The 18,573-nt window shown below is 44.3% G+C and overlaps 1 protein-coding gene across 3 annotated transcripts in view; it reads left to right on the forward strand.

The window, feature by feature from the left end:
• The window catches only part of LOC138763967 (dihydropyrimidine dehydrogenase [NADP(+)]-like), a 1,056,199-nt gene that overhangs the window by 639,372 nt on the left and 398,254 nt on the right, over positions 1-18,573 (forward strand). The gene's annotated exons all lie outside the window — the stretch shown is intronic.

The following is an 18,573-nucleotide window of genomic DNA, read 5'->3' on the forward strand; positions in this document are numbered from 1 at the left end:
AAATGATTAGAGTATCTTTGAAAAAACTAACTTTGAATTTTGAATTAGGTAGTTTACAACTCAAATTTTCAGTATTATTAGAAAGCTGCTCAATTGAAATTTATTAATGGAATGTTTGACCTAAATAAGTCTTCAGTATGGGCAAATATAGCATTAGCTAAAATTGGTGAGAAATATATGCAAGAATTTATTTATAAATGTAATTCATAATTACTAGTTGGTAAAGATCCACCGATATTGAAACATTTAATTGAATTATGGAATAAAATTGATGCAATAGGTGGAAAAGGTATGATTTCACCTAAAATGCATTTGTGTCAGAGTAAACTTTTTCCTTTTACTGTTAATAATCAGTTTTTAAAGATATTGGCATTAAAAAAGGGTGGAGAATTGTGTTGAGGCTCGGGCATTTATTTACTGTAATCGAATGAATGAAAAATTTAAAATTCCTAATAAATTTTTTTTGTTAAAATCAAGTAAATTTCTTTTTAATTGAAAAGTTAAGTTACAATTTAAAATTACCTATATAATTATTGCTCACTAAAGGAGATATAAACAAGTTTATTTCAGAGATGTATAAATTATTACAAAGGAAAATGTCTAAATTAAATATTCATAAATCAAGATTAAAATGGGAAACTGATTTGAATAGAAAGTTGATGTAAATGATTAGAGAAAATTATGTAGACAATGTAATGGATAAATATTGGGTGGAATTTGGTAAGATTAGTGGGTTACATACATACACACATTTTTAAATAGATCTTATTTGAAATACTGAAGAATTCATATTCAGGAATATTGCAAAAACTATGGAAAATGTTATGCACATTTCACAAGTAGGTGCTAATTGAAATGACATCATGAAATGAATAGACCATCATTTGGAGGAGAAAAACTGGGTGTTCAAAAGTACTTACAGTGTGCTCACAGAAAGGTCACCCCTGGGTTTTGTTTACCTAAGACAACAGATGGGAGCAGAAAGATAACTCCTGTTGTTTGCTGAAGAAGGTGGGGGTTTTTGCAAGTGAGAGTCACATGGGCTTTCTGGCAGTGAGAGGGAGGGAGGGAGGGAGGGAGGGAGGGAGGGAGAACAAGGTCAGAGCGAGAGAGAGAGGGAGGTCAAGGTCAGAACGAGAGAGAGAGGGAGGACAAGGTCAGAGCGAGAGAGAGAGGGAGGACAAGGTCAGAGCGAGAGAGAGAGGGAGGACAAGGTCAGAGCGAGAGAGAGAGGGAGGACAAGGTCAGAGCGAGAGAGAGAGGGAGGACAAGGTCAGAGCGAGAGAGAGAGGGAGGACAAGGTCAGAGCGAGAGAGAGAGGGAGGACAAGGTCAGAGCGAGAGAGAGAGGGAGGACAAGGTCAGAGAGAGAGAGGGAGGACAAGGTCAGAGCGAGAGAGAGAGGGAGGACAAGGTCAGAGCGAGAGAGAGAGGGAGGACAAGGTCAGAGCGAGAGAGGGAGGACAAGGTCAGAGCGAGAGAGAGGGAGGACAAGGTCAGAGCGAGAGAGAGGGAGGACAAGGTCAGAGCGGGAGAGAGAGAGGGAGGACAAGGTCAGAGCGAGAGAGAGGGAGGACAAGGTCAGAGCGAGAGAGAGGGAGGACAAGGTCAGAGCGAGAGAGAGGGAGGACAAGGTCAGAGCGAGAGAGAGGGAGGACAAGGTCAGAGCGAGAGAGAGGGAGGACAAGGTCAGAGCGAGAGAGAGGGAGGACAAGGTCAGAGCGAGAGAGAGGGAGGACAAGGTCAGAGCGAGAGAGAGGGAGGACAAGGTCAGAGCGAGAGAGAGGGAGGACAAGGTCAGAGCGAGAGACAGAGGGAGGACAAGGTCACAGCGAGAGAGAGAGAGGGAGGACAAGGTCACAGCGAGAGAGAGAGAGGGAGGACAAGGTCACAGCGAGAGAGAGAGAGGGAGGACAAGGTCACAGCGAGAGAGAGAGAGGGAGGACAAGGTCACAGCGAGAGAGAGAGAGGGAGGACAAGGTAAGAGCGAGAGAGAGAGGGAGGACAAGGTAAGAGCGAGAGAGAGAGGGAGGACAAGGTAAGAGCGAGAGAGAGAGAGAGAGAGGGAGGACAAGGTCAGAGCGAGAGAGAGAGAGAGAGAGGGAGGACAAGGTCAGAGCGAGAGAGAGAGAGGGAGGACAAGGTCAGAGCGAGAGAGAGAGAGGGAGGACAAGGTCAGAGCGAGAGAGAGAGAGGGAGGACAAGGTCAGAGCGGGAGAGAGAGAGGGAGGACAAGGTCAGAGCGGGAGAGAGAGAGGGAGGACAAGGTCAGAGCGGGAGAGAGAGAGGGAGGACAAGGTCAGAGCGGGAGAGAGAGAGGGAGGACAAGGTCAGAGCGGGAGAGAGAGAGGGAGGACAAGGTCAGAGCGGGAGAGAGAGAGGGAGGACAAGGTCAGAGCGGGAGAGAGAGAGGGAGGACAAGGTCAGAGCGGGAGAGAGAGAGGGAGGACAAGGTCAGAGCGGGAGAGAGAGAGGGAGGACAAGGTCAGAGCGGGAGAGAGAGAGGGAGGACAAGGTCAGAGCGGGAGAGAGAGAGGGAGGACAAGGTCAGAGCGGGAGAGAGAGAGGGAGGACAAGGTCAGAGCGAGAGAGAGAGAGGGAGGACAAGGTCAGAGCGGGAGAGAGAGAGGGAGGACAAGGTCAGAGCGGGAGAGAGAGAGGGAGGACAAGGTCAGAGCGGGAGAGAGAGAGGGAGGACAAGGTCAGAGCGGGAGAGAGAGAGGGAGGACAAGGTCAGAGCGGGAGAGAGAGAGGGAGGACAAGGTCAGAGCGGGAGAGAGAGAGGGAGGACAAGGTCAGAGCGGGAGAGAGAGAGGGAGGACAAGGTCAGAGCGGGAGAGAGAGAGGGAGGACAAGGTCAGAGTGGGAGAGAGAGAGGGAGGACAAGGTCAGAGCGGGAGAGAGAGAGGGAGGACAAGGTCAGAGCGGGAGAGAGAGAGGGAGGACAACGTCAGAGCGGGAGAGAGAGAGGGAGGACAACAAGCTCTCTCAGCTAGTGTGTGTGTGACACTGAATGCAGCTGAACAGTTCAAGCCAGGAAGTTTCTTGAAACAGAAAGCTCTAGAGCGGCGGATGGCTGAAAGTGCTATCTGTCTGATGTTTTGCTTGGAATAAGTGGAACAGAAAGGAAATCTGTGTTAGCCTGAAAAAAAGAGGTTATCATTTCGACAACCCTGATGGGGCAAGTTTCATCAGCAAGACATTGAGGTGACTAATGGTGGTACCTCAGTTCTGGAAATCCTGGAACAAAAAATCTCTCTCTGCAACCCCTACAAGAACCTTCCTGAGTGGTAAACATTTACCTTTCGAGCACCAAAGCCTGGTGAACTTTATACATGTTAAATTCTGTGCACAGAATAAGAATTGCCTGCAACCAGTGAACTTGGAAGAATGAGAAGAGAGATTGAACTGTAAACCAAAGAGCTTTTCTTAAATTTACACACACATTACATACACACGTGCTTTGAATTAGAATGGGGTTAAGTTAGGTTAAGTAAGTCAATAGAGATAAGTTAAAGTTTGATTCTGTTTTCATGTTTAAAGATGATTAAAAACAACCTTTGTTTAAGTAACTACTTGTCTTGGTGAATGTCATTTGCTGCTGGGTTTTGGGGTCCTTTGGGCTCATAACACTAATAGGACTAAACTTATTAATGTAATGTACAGGTTAGTCCAATATAATTTTTTTACAACAATTATATTTAACCCCTCGAAAATTAAAAGAAAGATTTAATTTAATATCCTCAGATTTCTGTTTTAGATGTGGTAAAGAGAGAGGTTATTTTCTTCATTTGGTTTGGTTATGTCCCAAAGTTAAAACTTTTTGGATGCAAGTTGAATTTCTTTTGGAAAAAATATTAAAAGTTAAAATTCTATTTGATCCATTGTTGTTTTATTAGGAGATATTAAAATGATTAGTTTAAAATTAAGATTGGCCATGTATCAAATTGAATTTTTATGATTAGTTTTAGTTGTATCTAAGAAATGTTTGGTGATCACTTGGAGATCTGATTTGGTGTTGGGAATCCAAAGATGGCATACTGAAATGAAATCTTGTATCCCTCTCGAAAAGATAACATAATTTAAGGGATAAATATCAATATTTTGTTTTGAAAGTTTGGAGCCCATATTTACAAATTGTTGATTTTGAAGATGTGAGCTCTTAATCTGTTCTGGTGATTATTCTTGATGAACTCCTTTCTTTTTTAATGGGTAATTGTAGGGGGAGGAGCGTGGGGGGTCAGGGAGTAATGGGGAGGGAGAGGATGGTTGGGTTTCTTGTATATGTATATATTGTCGACATTCTTCTTCATATCTATTTTATTATAATTGAAAGTAATTATGGTTTTAAACATTTAAAATAAAGTATTCAAATAATGCACAACAATGTCTTTATTTTTTGAGATATTTGAGGAAGTTGCACCTCAGCCCAAGAATGCTGTTAGATTGTGTCCTATTGAGGGTGTTTCTACAGTATTTCAATGTGTTACTGGAGTCGTTCTGCACAAGATAGGAAGGGTAGTGAAAACTGCCCAATGGATTGTTGGAAGTGAATTTGCTTCTATTGAATCTGTCTACAGGAAATGATATTTGAAGGGGGTGAGAAATATCATTAAAGCCCATGGCCTAACCATTAACTATTTACTCTCCTACCATTGGGCAGGTGTTATAGGAGCCTTTGCTCGAGAACTAGACTTAAAAAAGAGCTTATTTCATGAAGCTGTGATCATGTCAAATACCAATTCAAGGCATTGTGCTGTGCTGCACGTGTAAATTAGAATCAACAATCTTTTTAACAATTTTATTTAGGATGTTGTGGTTTTATTGTATATGGCTTATTGTCTGATTTTTTTTAAAAATAGTTCAGGTATGTGTTTATTGTATTCTATTTTATATTCCGGTCGATGCTAATCATGTTTCATTGGCAGGTATACAAGCACAATTACAATAAAGTGTATCACACATCCATTAAATCTTTCTTCTTTCTTTTTCTTTGGCTTGGCTTCGCGGACGAAGATTTATGGAGGGGGTAAAAAAGTCCACGTCAGCTGCAGGCTCGTTTGTGGCTGACCAGTCCGATGCGGGACAGGCAGACACGATTGCAGCGGTTGCAAGGGAAAATTGGTTGGTTGGGGTTGGGTGTTGGGTTTTTCCTCCTTTGCCTTTTGTCAGTGAGGTGGGCTCTGCGGTCTTCTTCAAAGGAGGCTGCTGCCCGCCAAACTGTGAGGCGCCAAGATGCACGGTTTGAGGCGTTATCAGCCCACTGGCGGTGGTCAATGTGGCAGGCACCAAGAGATTTCTTTAGGCAGTCCTTGTACCTTTTCTTTGGTGCACCTCTGTCACGGTGGCCAGTGGAGAGCTCGCCATATAATACGATCTTGGGAAGGCGATGGTCCTCCATTCTGGAGACGTGACCCATCCAGCGCAGCTGGATCCTCAGCAGCGTGGACTCGATGCTGTCGACCTCTGCCATCTCGAGTACCTCGACGTTAGGGGTGTGAGCGCTCCAATGGATGTTGAGGATGGAGCGGAGACAACGCTAAATACTATTATTACAAATCACATTATAATTGAATAAATTCTAAAAATAGGGATATTATCCAGGATAATCATAATTAAGCCCCATAAATCAATTTACCTAAAAGAAAAAAAAAACTAATGCTAATCTAACCCCTCCCTCTAATCACAAGAGAATACAAAGATGGATTAGGTTGTGACCTCCAGTGTGTAGAACAGCCAAATCATCTAATTATGATAATATTCTATAAATGGGCCCTGTACCTTTTCATACTGTAATTTTTTATCTTTAGTATTATACCTAATTTTCTCTAAACTTAAAAAATATGTCATACATCATGTAGCCACTGTGTATGATAAGAGTTCATCTTTCCATTTCATTAAAACTGCTCATTTGGCTATCAACGTGCTAAAAGCTAAAACATTCTCTTGAGGTTCTGATTAAAAGTTTATCCAGTTCACATGAAAAACCAAACAGGGCAGTTTAAGGACATGGATCTAATTTAATATTAATAATTGTTGACAAAGAATGAAAAGTATTCTCCCAATATCTTCCTAATTTAGGATACTCCCAAAACATGCGAATCAGCGAGGCTTCAAAAATGTTACATTTGTCACAAAATGGATCGATATCTGCACAGAAATGGGATAATGGCACTCCCCATCCAACATTGGACCCTAGGATTTTTGGTCTATGATAGTCCGCACAGAATACCTTTTGTCACTCCTCGGATGATAATCTGCCTTCTGCTTGAGCTCAAGGTCTTAACATCCCTATGACAAATAAGGTGGAGAGACTGTTTCCTGTAATAGGTGGTAATAAAAGTTCCATTAAATAAGAAATGCATATCCTTTCTTTAACTAATAAAAGATGGTGGGGTTTTGAAAGATGTCAGATTATACCCTGCTGTCTTCCACATGTTTATATCCTTACTTGCACTTGTCTGTAGTCTGTCTCAAAATCTATTCTATCACTTTCTGTAAGATATAGGGGCAGAATCGTGAGGAGAATACTCCAGTTAAGTTGGTTAGAACAGGGAGTAGATTCAACAGTTTTAATTTTATCAACATAAGTAAGAAACATTTAAACATTATGCTTCTGCCTAAAATTAGACTTTTCAGTCATGACTCTAGTGTTCAGTTCAAATGTCAAGGTGACAAGAGGCGTAACAATAAAGTTCTAATGTTTTAGGTGGGCCTTTTTCTTCTCAGTCTGTTATAATAAAAGTCTTAATGTCTTCGGTGGACCTTTTTCCTTAAATCCGTTTGGTGTATCTAGGAAGGCTGTCCTTCAAGCTTTACTGCAGTCAGTGTTATTATTGAGTCCTAGAATGGCCCTTTCCAACGAATTCCCAATTTCTTCTGATCCCAATTCTTTACCAGAACACAATTTTGATCTGTTGGATCACCCTCCTTTAAATGTGCTTGTGAATGCATCTCTCAAAAAAAATTACTCAAATATTTGCTTATGTCATCGCCTAAAGATAATAAATCCATCCCCACTGGCAGTGCAGGCTTTGTCCGTATAAGCTGTCCATGGACTATCTGCAGCAGATAGCCCTGGCTTTGCCTGAAGTGTCACCTGCATTTTAAACAATGTTAGGGGTAGCACCTTTTCTCCAATCTTAGCCCTGTTTCCTCAGTCAATTTTACCAGCTTAGTTTTTTAATGTTTCATTCACACATTCCACTATTCCTGCTGTCTGGGGCTAATGAGAATAGTAGAACCACTGTAAGATCACAATTTCCTTATACAATTCTTCATTTATCTTGGCTACAATGTTTCATTCACACATTCCACTATTCCTGCTTTCTGGGGCTAATGAGAGTAGTAGAACCACTGTAAGATCACAATTTCCTTATACAATTCTCCATTTATCTTGGCTACAAAGTGAGGACCATTATCTGAACTCAGTGCCTCAGGGAATTATTTCTCTTAACAAAATTTTAAACTAATTGTCAATGCAGTAAAAGAAAATCTTAACTAATAGTCAAGGCAATATTGTCTTAAAATAAAAAGTAAATATGGCTAATTATAAATTTGAAAAATGACCTCCTGGCAAGATCCCACTCCTGGCACCATATGTACCTGCTGGCATAGGGTCCCTTCACCTAAAATTTGGGTGTCACCATGTCTGCAGTGAGGTTTCTACAGCACAATGTTTAGCTTTCCCTCTTTGCTGATGGTGGGGGGGGGGGGGGGTGGTGGGTGGTGTTATTACTGTGTACACAATCAAGTAACAAAAATATCAAATACTTTACACAAGTTTGGCCGTCCAGTATGATCTTATAACTGAGTATTTGTCTGCAAAACTTGCTGTTTGCATTTTTTTTCTTCAATTATTGTCACTGTTGCCGATTTACTGCATTTCAAGTGCATTCAGGAATCATATGATCCTTTAATTTCCAATTTAACCACTTATTGGTTGCATTAACTTTGACAGTTTGCAGGAACACTAGGTTAACTTATAATTGAGCTTAGAGGTGTCCTCTTAAAAATAATTAGAATGTTAAGGCATCATGTTGCATATTGGATGATTATCCAGCATTGTTCTACCTCAAAGCACGTAATCAACGGGCTGGAGGAGGGGCACCTGTTTGACACCGATGGGTTCCTCGGGAAATTAATAGGGCAGGGGCATCCCCCTGAAGTTGTGTTATACCTCATGCCCATATCAGGCAAAACTATTTTCAAGCAGGTTATTACTTTCTGAACAAACAGTGAAGGGACTGTTTATAGCAGCAGCTTTTGTGGAAGCATCTGCGTAAGCCTTCCACAGGGCTACAGGGTTCTGGTATGGGCCTAAATATTCCTTTCCCTATCATGTAGGCTCTAATAAGGACAAAACATTCAAATTGCTGGGAAAATGAATGGGAGAAGGCAGCCATCATTATTACTTCATTTCTGTGTTTTTTTTTTACCATGGCAGAATCGGCCGTGTAGACTTTTATCATAAACAAAGGCTGAACCAGTCGATCAACCAAGTTGTAGTTTCATCCATGGGCACCGTCTATTAAATCTTGTCGTGCCAGAAGTCAAAATATATTTACGCTGCAAACAATCATAATCTGGTTCTTCGAGTTCATCTGGAGGTGGTGTTAAAAAGGCTGTGGAGTTGACCGTAATAGTCATGGAAGGTCAGATGAATTCATTAAGGGAAAAGTTCATAGTGGCTCAAAAATGGGACCTGTTTGATTAGACGTCAGGAGAGCTGCCACTGAATGCTGGATGTATATCACTCTGGGTTTAAAAGTGCCTCAGCTTTCTTTCTTACTTGGCCAGAAAGCCATCACTGATCTTCTAGGTTTTTTTTTGTTTTACACAACGTTGCAGTTATTTTCTGGTAACAATGCATCAAGTGTCTGATCTGCAGCCCAAGTCTGGTACACTTCCAAAATTCCTCTGCAGAGTCTTTGGGGAGGGGCTTAACTTGAGATTGCAACACCAAAGAAGTTGAACACCATTTCTTTACTGTTATTAATATCCAATAGCCGTGAAGCTGCAAAGTTCTTTTTTTTTTTAAATCACTTCTTCACTCGTGCACAGTTTCATTACATAAACAAAAATGCTCGAAGGTGGGAAGCAAACTTTTTTTCAAGTTTCTTTTTACCAAAATGAGCAACAATTCTCCATCAAAGCTAAATCTGAAATCACCTTCTTTATTGTATTTTGTGAGATACAGGACTGGTAAATGTGGCAGCTAGGGTACATGTGGAGGTGGTCTTGTCATCTAGGAATCTTTTGATCCCTTATTCTCATCATTCTGCAAGAATAGGGTGGCCCTGCCTGACATCATGTCCCCGGGGTTTATTTTTTTCACCTTCTGTTTGTTAACCATTTAGCACCCGATTTCTTTCCTCTCACCTTCAGCTGGCAGGACCTTTTCCCACCCCTACCCTCTCCCTCTGATCGCATGATTCTACATCTTTTAAGTTACTCCCTTTCTTTCTGTTACCTTTTTCTTTCTCTTATTTATTTTTCAAACAGTGTTCCAAAGTAGTTAATCTTACGGAAGCATTAAATGCCTACTTTTTATTTTAAAAGGGAAAAGAAACTGTTGCACAAGGGAAAGACTGATAATCAGGCAATGATGTTTCCCTTCGAACATGTAGAATCAATGTATGAAAGTTTCAGAAGTGAGGGTGGAAAAAAAGTGGGCACTCGATAAATCAACTCGTTTTATAATGCCTAAAAACATTTTTTGCATGTATCTAAAGGTCTGCTAATTACTGGCTGGTTTTGGTCCATAACATGTTGTATCTTTGAAATGTTTCAAGTCAAACATTTAACATGGGTACAGTACTGTTTTGAAAATGCTGGAAGCTTAACCTGGTCATAGAATAAACCTACAGATTAGCAGAACAAAGGGTGAGGTCAGTAACTTAAGTGGCAGAAAAAAATCTCTCCCCCTCTCTCTCTCTCTCTCTCTCTCTCTCTCTCTCTCTCTCTCTCTCTCACTCTCTCGGGTATGAGCAAGAGAGTGCACTACCATTTTAATAGTAAATATCATATTTTTAATCTGACATGTTCTGTAGTTGATGCTGGTCTGTTCCTTATTTAAATGTTAGCCATTTTGTGCTCTTTAAACATCGCATTTAATTTTTATTTCAATATCGATCACCATTGGTTAGCACCTTCTAATTTAATATGCTGCTCATCCAAATACTTAGCTGGGTTAGTTTTTGTAACTCCTGGAAAAGAGTTTAATGTCAGTCTTATTTATATATATTTATTTATCTTGTATATGTATGTATATGTATGTATGTATGTATATATACATGTATGTGTGTGTATATATATATATTTTTTTTTCCAGACTCTAATAGCACCAAGGCGCTATTTGCCTTGGTGAGTCTGTTGTCTATCTCGTTATCGATCCTTGCATCCGATGAAATGGTGCAGCCAAGATAGGTAAACTGGTTGACCGTTTTGAGTTTTGTGTGCCCGATGGAGATGTGGGGGAGCTGGTAGTCATGGTGGGGAGCTGGCTGATGGAGGACCTCAGTTTTCTTCAGGCTGACTTCCAGGCCAAACATTTTGGCAGTTTCCACAAAACAGGACGTCAAGCGCTGAAGAGCTGGCTCTGAATGGGCAACTAAAGCGGCATCGTCTGCAAAGTTTAGTTCACGGACAAGTTGCTCTTGTGTCTTGGTGTGAGCTTGCAGGCGCCTCAGATTGAAGAGACTGCCATCCGTGCGGTACCGGATGTAAATAGCGTCTTCATCGTTGAGGTCTTTCATGGCTTGTTTCAGCATCATGCTGAAGAAAATTGAAAAGAGGGTTGGTGCGAGAACGCAGCCTTGCTTCACACCATTGTTAATGGAGAAGGGTTCAGAGAGCTCATTGCTGTATCTGACCCGATAAAAGGTTTTCGTGCAGTTGGATAACCATGTTGAGGAACTTTGGGGGGCATCCGAGGCGCTCTAGTATTTGCCAAAGCCCTTTCCTGCTCACGGCGTCGAAGGCTTTGGTGAGGTTAACAAAGGTGATGTAGAGTCCTTTGTTTTGTTCTCTGCACTTTTCAGAGCTGTCTGAGGGAAAAGACCTCACATATATGTATGTATACATATACATATATATATATATATATATATATATATATATGTATACATATACATATATATATATACATATATGTGTGTGTGTGTGTGAAGCTATACAGACAGGGTGTGAGCTGCCAATCATTATTAACATATTTCTAACCAAAGTGAGGGTCGATATGCCTCTGGATCGCATTATCTCTCCAGCTGTTATTCTTTTTTTTTCTCCCACTTCTTATGGGCCTCCCCTTTCCACACTCTAATTTTTTTTCCATTTATTTGATGCATTTTCTTCACATTAGCTGTTCAACCTCAGCTGTATTACTAGTATTACAAATTCTTCCTCCTGCCCTGTGTCACTTGGAACAGTTCTGGTAAGCCAGACATGGACGGGACCGGTCCCTTTTCTGATATATCATTACTCTATCAAAATTTACCCAGCTAGCCCCTTTCTGGCCTCCTGCTCAATCCCTATCCCTTTTTTATTTCACTGAGTTGTCCAGTTTAAATTTCTACCCTTAATCTTTATCATACTTCAGATACAAATAACACATTTGCTGAACTGGGGCAGCTCCATCTGCCTTATCCAATTGCTGTCCCATCTCTTACCTCCTGTCCGTTTCACAAATTAAAACCTTTTATCCGGGCCTCTCTGGCCAACTGACCGAATTAAATTTAACCTCAGGCAAACAATATAAACTTATTTTGTATAATCACTGCAGTCATGTAATGTTAAATCCTATTTCTCCACTGAATTATATGCTATATTTCTCTTGGTTCTTTTATGGATCTCGGCAGGGAACCAGATCAACCTTGAACGAGTGTTCCTGGGAGTAGGCTATGGAGTCCAGGCTCAAGGGTCTTGGAGGTTCACTGTCAACTCCGTCAAAAGTCCCGGTCTATGCCGCCACTTATTCCATCTGTATCGATAGTTTCTGCTAGATCCTGCCGACTACACCAGTCCACGCTAAATTAAAATTAGACAGCAGAGTAGAACACATACATACAGAGCAAAATATCACCTTAAACATACAATTTTTAAAAAATTCAGTCATAGTCAATTTGTATCCAGGAAGCGAGGAAGACTAATCAGGAGAGGGCAGTTTCTGACACCTGTCTGAAGCCTTTAACTCTTGCTCCAAAGATAGAGAGATCATTCTATATTAATACAATTTCAAATGGGTAATAGGTAGAAGTGACCCCCACCTTTTTATTACATAATTTTATCTTTTTTTTAAACTTACTCCGCTTAAACTGCCTCAAACATGTGATTTCTGGTGTTTATCTGATACAAAACAATTCTATTTGTTTTTGTCTGGTGAATAATCAACATAACTTTGAAGGATACAATTTTAATGATGTTTATACCTGTATTTATGCACTCACACAATTAAGACTTGGAGATGTGATGTTTTCATGGCTACTCACACACCAATTTTTTGGATATAGATAATCGGGTCAGCATTCGAGTCAGCGATGACTGCCTGCCTTCACTGACCTTTGGTGGTGACTGTCAGTCTTCACTGCCCTCCTGGCTGCGTGTCTCAGTTACTGGATTGCTCGACTCCGCGACTGACTCTACCCACTCCCGCACTCGGTCTGAGAGGTGGGATGGTCAGGGCAGGCCACGGCAGGTCTGATTCCACCTCTTCCAGTTCTGCAGAGTTTTCAAAATGAGTTCAGCCATTTTGTGACACACTATATGATTTTAGCCATTTTATAATTATAAGGTGCCTTTTAATTTTAACAGGCCGAAGCTTTAAGCATTGAGATATGAACTATACTTTGTCAATGAAATGCCAGCCTCTGCCTTCATGCCAAAAGCACTTGGGTGATTTTTTTTTGTGGGGAGGGGTGTTAAAATCAGAGCCCAGTAGTACAATAGCTGAGGCATAGTTATCTTAATATATGACACTAAGATTGGGATATGGCTGCCTAATAGGATCCTGCTAAGTTTGTTGGATCTTTATATTCCTGGCATTAATTTCTATTAGATTGTGGCGGTACGCCATTAGGCAGGGGAACCGGTCTTGCATGTCACGCACGTGGCGGGGCAGCCGGCAAAAATGGCACCGTTGGGAGATTCCTCCCGACCTCGGCACTAGGCACAGAAGCCTGCGCTTGGGGACCCGCGTAATGCCCCGGTGACGTCGGGGGCCCCCAGCACGGTTCTCAGCCAGGTCCGGGCTGGGAGTATAAGACCAGACAGGCAGCCTGCAATAAATCAGCTTTGCTCACTGAACTCAACCCAACTGGTTGCGCGATCCTTCAGTTAGCAGTGTAGCCACCGCTACAATTGGTGACCCCGACAGGTTCAAATGTTTTTGAACCCGACATGAATGACCCTTCGATCAACGCTATAGCCATCAATCTTCCTGACTTCTGGGTTCAGGAGCCGGAGACCTGGTTCAGCCATGCAGAGGCTCAGTTTAACCTCCACCAGATTTAATCGGATTTGACCAAGTTTTACCATGTGGTCGCCACCCTGGACCAGGCCACTGCCAAGCGAGTGCTGCACCTCATGTACGGGACCATCAAGTGGGTGCTCACCGGCTCCCTCGGCCTCTCCAGGTGCCAGTGTGCCAGTCGGATGCTGTGCCTCGTTGCCTGGGGGAAGAACTCCAATCGAACTGATGGACGAGATGCTCGCGCTCATGAGCTATCACACCAACTGTCCACTCTTGGAGCGCATCTTCCTTGACCATCTGCCTGAAGACATCCGGCCATTACAGTCCCAGAAGAGCTTTGTCGACCCTAGGAAGGTCGCTCAAAAAGCTCAGGAGCTACGGCTCGAACGATTCCCGAAGGGCTCAGTCCAGCAGATTATGAGTCACGGGCATGACCATACCACACCTTCCTCTAGCACTGTAGTGGAACACCTGGCCCCTGCAGGGGCCTCAAAGAGCATAGCCAGAAGCAAGTCATCCACTTCAGGCCTCTACTTCTTTCACCAGCGCTGGGGAGCCAAGGTTCGGAAGTATCATCAGCCCTGCTCGTTCCAGGGAAATGAGCAGGCTGGGTGCTGTTAATGGCTGTGGTGGCTGGCCAACAATACAGCCTTCTCTACCCGCAGGATTCAGTCAGCGGCTGATGCTTCCGCGTCGACACGGACCAAGATCAGCATCATCCCGGCCACAGCCATCGAATCCCTCTAGGACCTCCCCTCCGTGCAGCCAATTCTAAGGAGATCCGAATGTATGGAGACCAGACCGTCCACTTCCAGATTGGCTAGCGGATGTTCACCGTTTCGTCCCTCCCAACCGCCATCCTGGGTGTCGACTTCCTTCTCACCCACAGACTCCTGGTCGACATTCAAGATAGGCGACTGGTAGATGCCCGTACCTTCCAATCCGTTCGCCTCAACGCCTCCTGCACAGAGCAGCCGTGGATGGCCACGGTCAGCACGCCCAAGTATGAGTTTCAGCGTATCCTGGATGAGTTCCCGTCCCTCCTCAAGCCACATTTCTCCGCTGCCTCACCATGCCACAGGGTGTTTAATTACATCCACACACAAGGCACGCCGGTCCATTCCAAGGCACACTGTCTCCCGCCGTATAAGCTCCAGATAGCGAAGGAAGAGTTCTCGCATCTGCAGGACCTGGGGATCATTTGACGCTCCAACAGTCCTTGAGCCTCACCACTCCACCTGGTCACAAAAGCCTCTGGCGGCTGGCGCCCCTGCGGAGATTATTGATGGCTTAACAACACGACACTACCTGACCATTACCCAATCCCTCACATCCAGGACTTTACGGCCAACCTGCATGGCACGAGGGTATTCTCCAAGGTCAACCTGGTGCGCAGGTATCACCAAATCCCTGTGCACCCTGAGGACATACCCAAAATGGCCATCATCACCCCCTTCAGCTTGTTCAAGTTCCCATGCATGATGTTTGGGCTCAAGAATGCTGCCCAGACCTTCCAGCGCCTCATGGACATAGTAGGCAGGGATTTGAATATTGTATTCATATATCTGGACGACATCTTTGTCACCAGCAGAGACTGGGCACAACACCAGTCTCACCTGCGCACCCTCTTCTCCCGACTGGCCGACTTTGGCAAATGATCAATCCGGCCAAATGCCAGTTTGGGAAAGAATCCATGCAGTTCCTGGGCCATACCATCACAGCCAAAGGAGCTATACCTGCCGCTACGAAGGTTGCTGCAGTCAGGGAGTTCCCACATCTGGATAACCTCAGGGGGCTGCAGGAGTTCGCTGGTATGGTCAATTTCTATAACTGCTTCATTCCATGCATTGCGCACATTATGCAGTCGCTCTTCGCTCTCATCGTGGCCAAAGACAAGACACTCCCCTTGACTCCAGAGGCCAGCAGGGCATTCGAAGCCACGAAAGATGCTCTCGTGAAGGCTACCCTGCTCGTCCACCCATGCACCAACCTTCATATGGCACTCTCCGTCGATGCCTCTGCTGCCTGGAGCAGCAGGTGAACGGACAGTGGAAACCACTGGCATTCTTTAGCCAACTTCTACGCCCACCAGAGCGCGTATAGCACTTTCGATCATGAGTTGCTGGACATGTACCTGGCGGTAAGTCATTTCCGCCATTTCTTAGAGGGGAGGCCTTTCACCATTTTTACCGATCACAAACCCTTCACTCAGGCATTCATTATGGCGAGAAATCCCTGGTTGGCCCGCCAACAGCTTCTCCTCTCCTTCATGTCGGAGTTCACCACCGGCATTCAGCACAAGGCGGGGAAAGACAATGTGGTTGCCAATGCACTCTCATGACCGGCCATTTGCGCGCTGATACCCGACTCTGACTTTGACCAGCTCACCCGGGACCAGAAGCCCAACGAGGAGACGCAGGCCTTCAGGACTGGCATTACGGGCCTGTGGTTCCAGGACCTCCTGACTCCTCATGGTGAGGGCACCATCTTGTGCGATGTCTCCATGGGCACCCCGCATCCAGTGATACCCAGCAGTGGCACAGGCAAGTCTTCCACCATATCCATGACCTTTCCCATCCTTCCATCAGGTCCACGGTCCGTATAGTGGCAATGTTTCATCTGGCATGGTCTTTGGAAGCAGATTGCAGACTGGGCCAGAACCTGCACCCATTGCCAGCTTTCCAAGTTACACATGTACACCAGAGCGCCCGTACAAGATTTTGAACACGTCCGGGAATGGTTCAGCCACATACATGTGGACATCGTCAGACCCTTACCCATTTCCCACGGTAACTGTTACCTTTTCACAGTGGTAGACTGCACCACTCGTTGGCCCGAGGCGATCCTGATGTCAGATGCCTCCATGAACTCCTGCTCCCGAGTGTTTTTGAACGGTTGGGTTGCCCGGTTTGGCGTCCCAAACCACCTCACCAGTGTTCGGAGTGCGCAATTCACCTCTATGCTCTTGGCACAGCTCGCCAACAGGCTGGGGATCGAGCTACATCACACCACAGCCTATCAACCACAGGCCAATGGGATAGTTGAGCGATTGCACCGCCACCTTAAGTCAGCACTGATGGCCCGCCTCACCGGCCCCGACTGGGTGGATGAGCTGCCTTGGGTGCTCTTAGGCATCTGCTCGACATCCAAAGAAGACCTACAGGCATCATCAGCCGAGCTGGTCTATGGTGCACTGCAAGCCCTACCTGGTGAGTTCGTCAACGCACCTCACCACCCCCAGCAGTCACCACACGCTCTACTTCCCTGCCTCTGGGCGCAGTTGGACTCCTTCACACCCCCATCGCAGCCTAGACATGGCACATTGGCCTCTTGCGTCCCCAGCAAGCTATATTCCACAGAGTATATTTTTCATCAGGCGGGGCCCATCCACAGCACCTCAACAAAAACCATACGAAGGGCCATACAAAGTCCTCCAGCATTCAGGATCCACTTTCACACTGGACATCGATTGTAAGAGGGAATTGTTTATGGTTGACAGGTTAAAGCCAGCCCACCTTAACCCCACCGAGCCAGTAGTTGTGGCCCAACCCAAGAAACGAGGCCGCCCGGCAAAAAAGGACATAGGCACCGGTTCTTGGCAGGGGGGCTGTGTGGTGGTGGTACTCCATTAGGCTGGCCCTGCTTGTCATGCGCGTGGCAGTCAGCCAGCAAAAATGGCGCCGTCGGGGGATTCCTCCCGACCTCTGCACCGGGATCAGAAGCCTGTGCTTGGTGACCCACGTGATGCCCTGGGGGCCCCCCAGCACGGTTCTCAGCCAGGTCCGGGCTGGGAATATGAGACCAGCCAGGCAGCCTGGAATAAATCAGTTTTGCTCACTGAACTCAACCCATCTGGTTGTCCGATCCTTCAGTTAGCAGTGTAGCCGCTGCTACAAGGTAATGAATAACTAAATAACATAGATCTGCAAATGTACATGTTTATAGATTTAACATCCATACAAGTTTTCTGGATCACATAGAATAGTGCAGCACAATAGAGGCCCTTTGGCCCACAATGTTTTGCTGACCCTTAGACTCTGCCTCCCATATAACTCTCCATTTTAAATTCTTCCATATGCTTGTCTAGTGGTCTCTTAAAATTCACCAATGTACCTGCCTCCACCATTGACCCAGTTAGTGCATTCCATGCACCAACCACTTTCTGGGTAAAAATATCTTCCTCTAATATCTCCCTTGAACTTTCCACCCATTACCTTCAAGCCAGGACCTTTTGTATTGAGCAATGGTGCCCTGGGAAGGAGGTGCTGGCTGTCGTTGTATCTTGTATACGTCTATCATGTCTCATCTCATCCTCCTTCTCTCCAAAGAATAAAGCCCTAGCTCCTTTAATATCTGCTCATAATGCATAGTCTCTAAACCAGGTATCATCCAGGTAAATCTCCTCTGCACCCTTTCCAACATTTCTTCGTTTTTCCTATAATGAGGTGACCAGAACTGGACAAGTTGTTTCCACTTTCCTTGAGGAAGGCATCATTTCTTGATGCAGTTGAGTTGAAATTTGTCATTCTTTCCACAGTCCACTGGATCAATTTCTGGAGTGAAATCGCGATTATGTAGCTCTTGATATTGTGCACCTCCCAAAGGAATTTATATGCGTATGCTTCTCATTCCAATTTTCGCAAGAATGTGCAACATATTTCAATGATCCCTCCAGCACCCGACTACTGAAAATTGGATTTATGTGGTGCTATTTACTGGCAAAGTCTTTCAAGTTGTTTCAAATATTTCTCTCCCTGAGTGACAATTTGGTTTCTGTCTCAGGTCCTTCACTTCCATTCTCCCCACAAGATTTGCTTGAACAAAACTCAAATGTTTTCAGAGCCTTTTATAGAGATGGACCTGACATTCTGCATGATTTTGCAATAATTAATTGTGGATGAATCATTGTGGAGCTTGAACTCCCTGTAGTTCTTCAGTGGTTTTTGACAATTCTCACTGAACGACTGTCTCCTTCTTATCATCTCTTGGTCAATGGATGACATGGTGAAATAAATTCGTACTCAATACCATTTTCTTTAAGTATTTTGACAAAAAAAAATAAAACTGGGGGACTTGTGCCATAAAATCAGAAAATGTATTTCAAGGTAG

The sequence above is a fragment of the Narcine bancroftii genome, chromosome 5 (genome assembly GCF_036971445.1).
Source record: "Narcine bancroftii isolate sNarBan1 chromosome 5, sNarBan1.hap1, whole genome shotgun sequence".
Classification (NCBI taxonomy): domain Eukaryota; kingdom Metazoa; phylum Chordata; class Chondrichthyes; order Torpediniformes; family Narcinidae; genus Narcine; species Narcine bancroftii.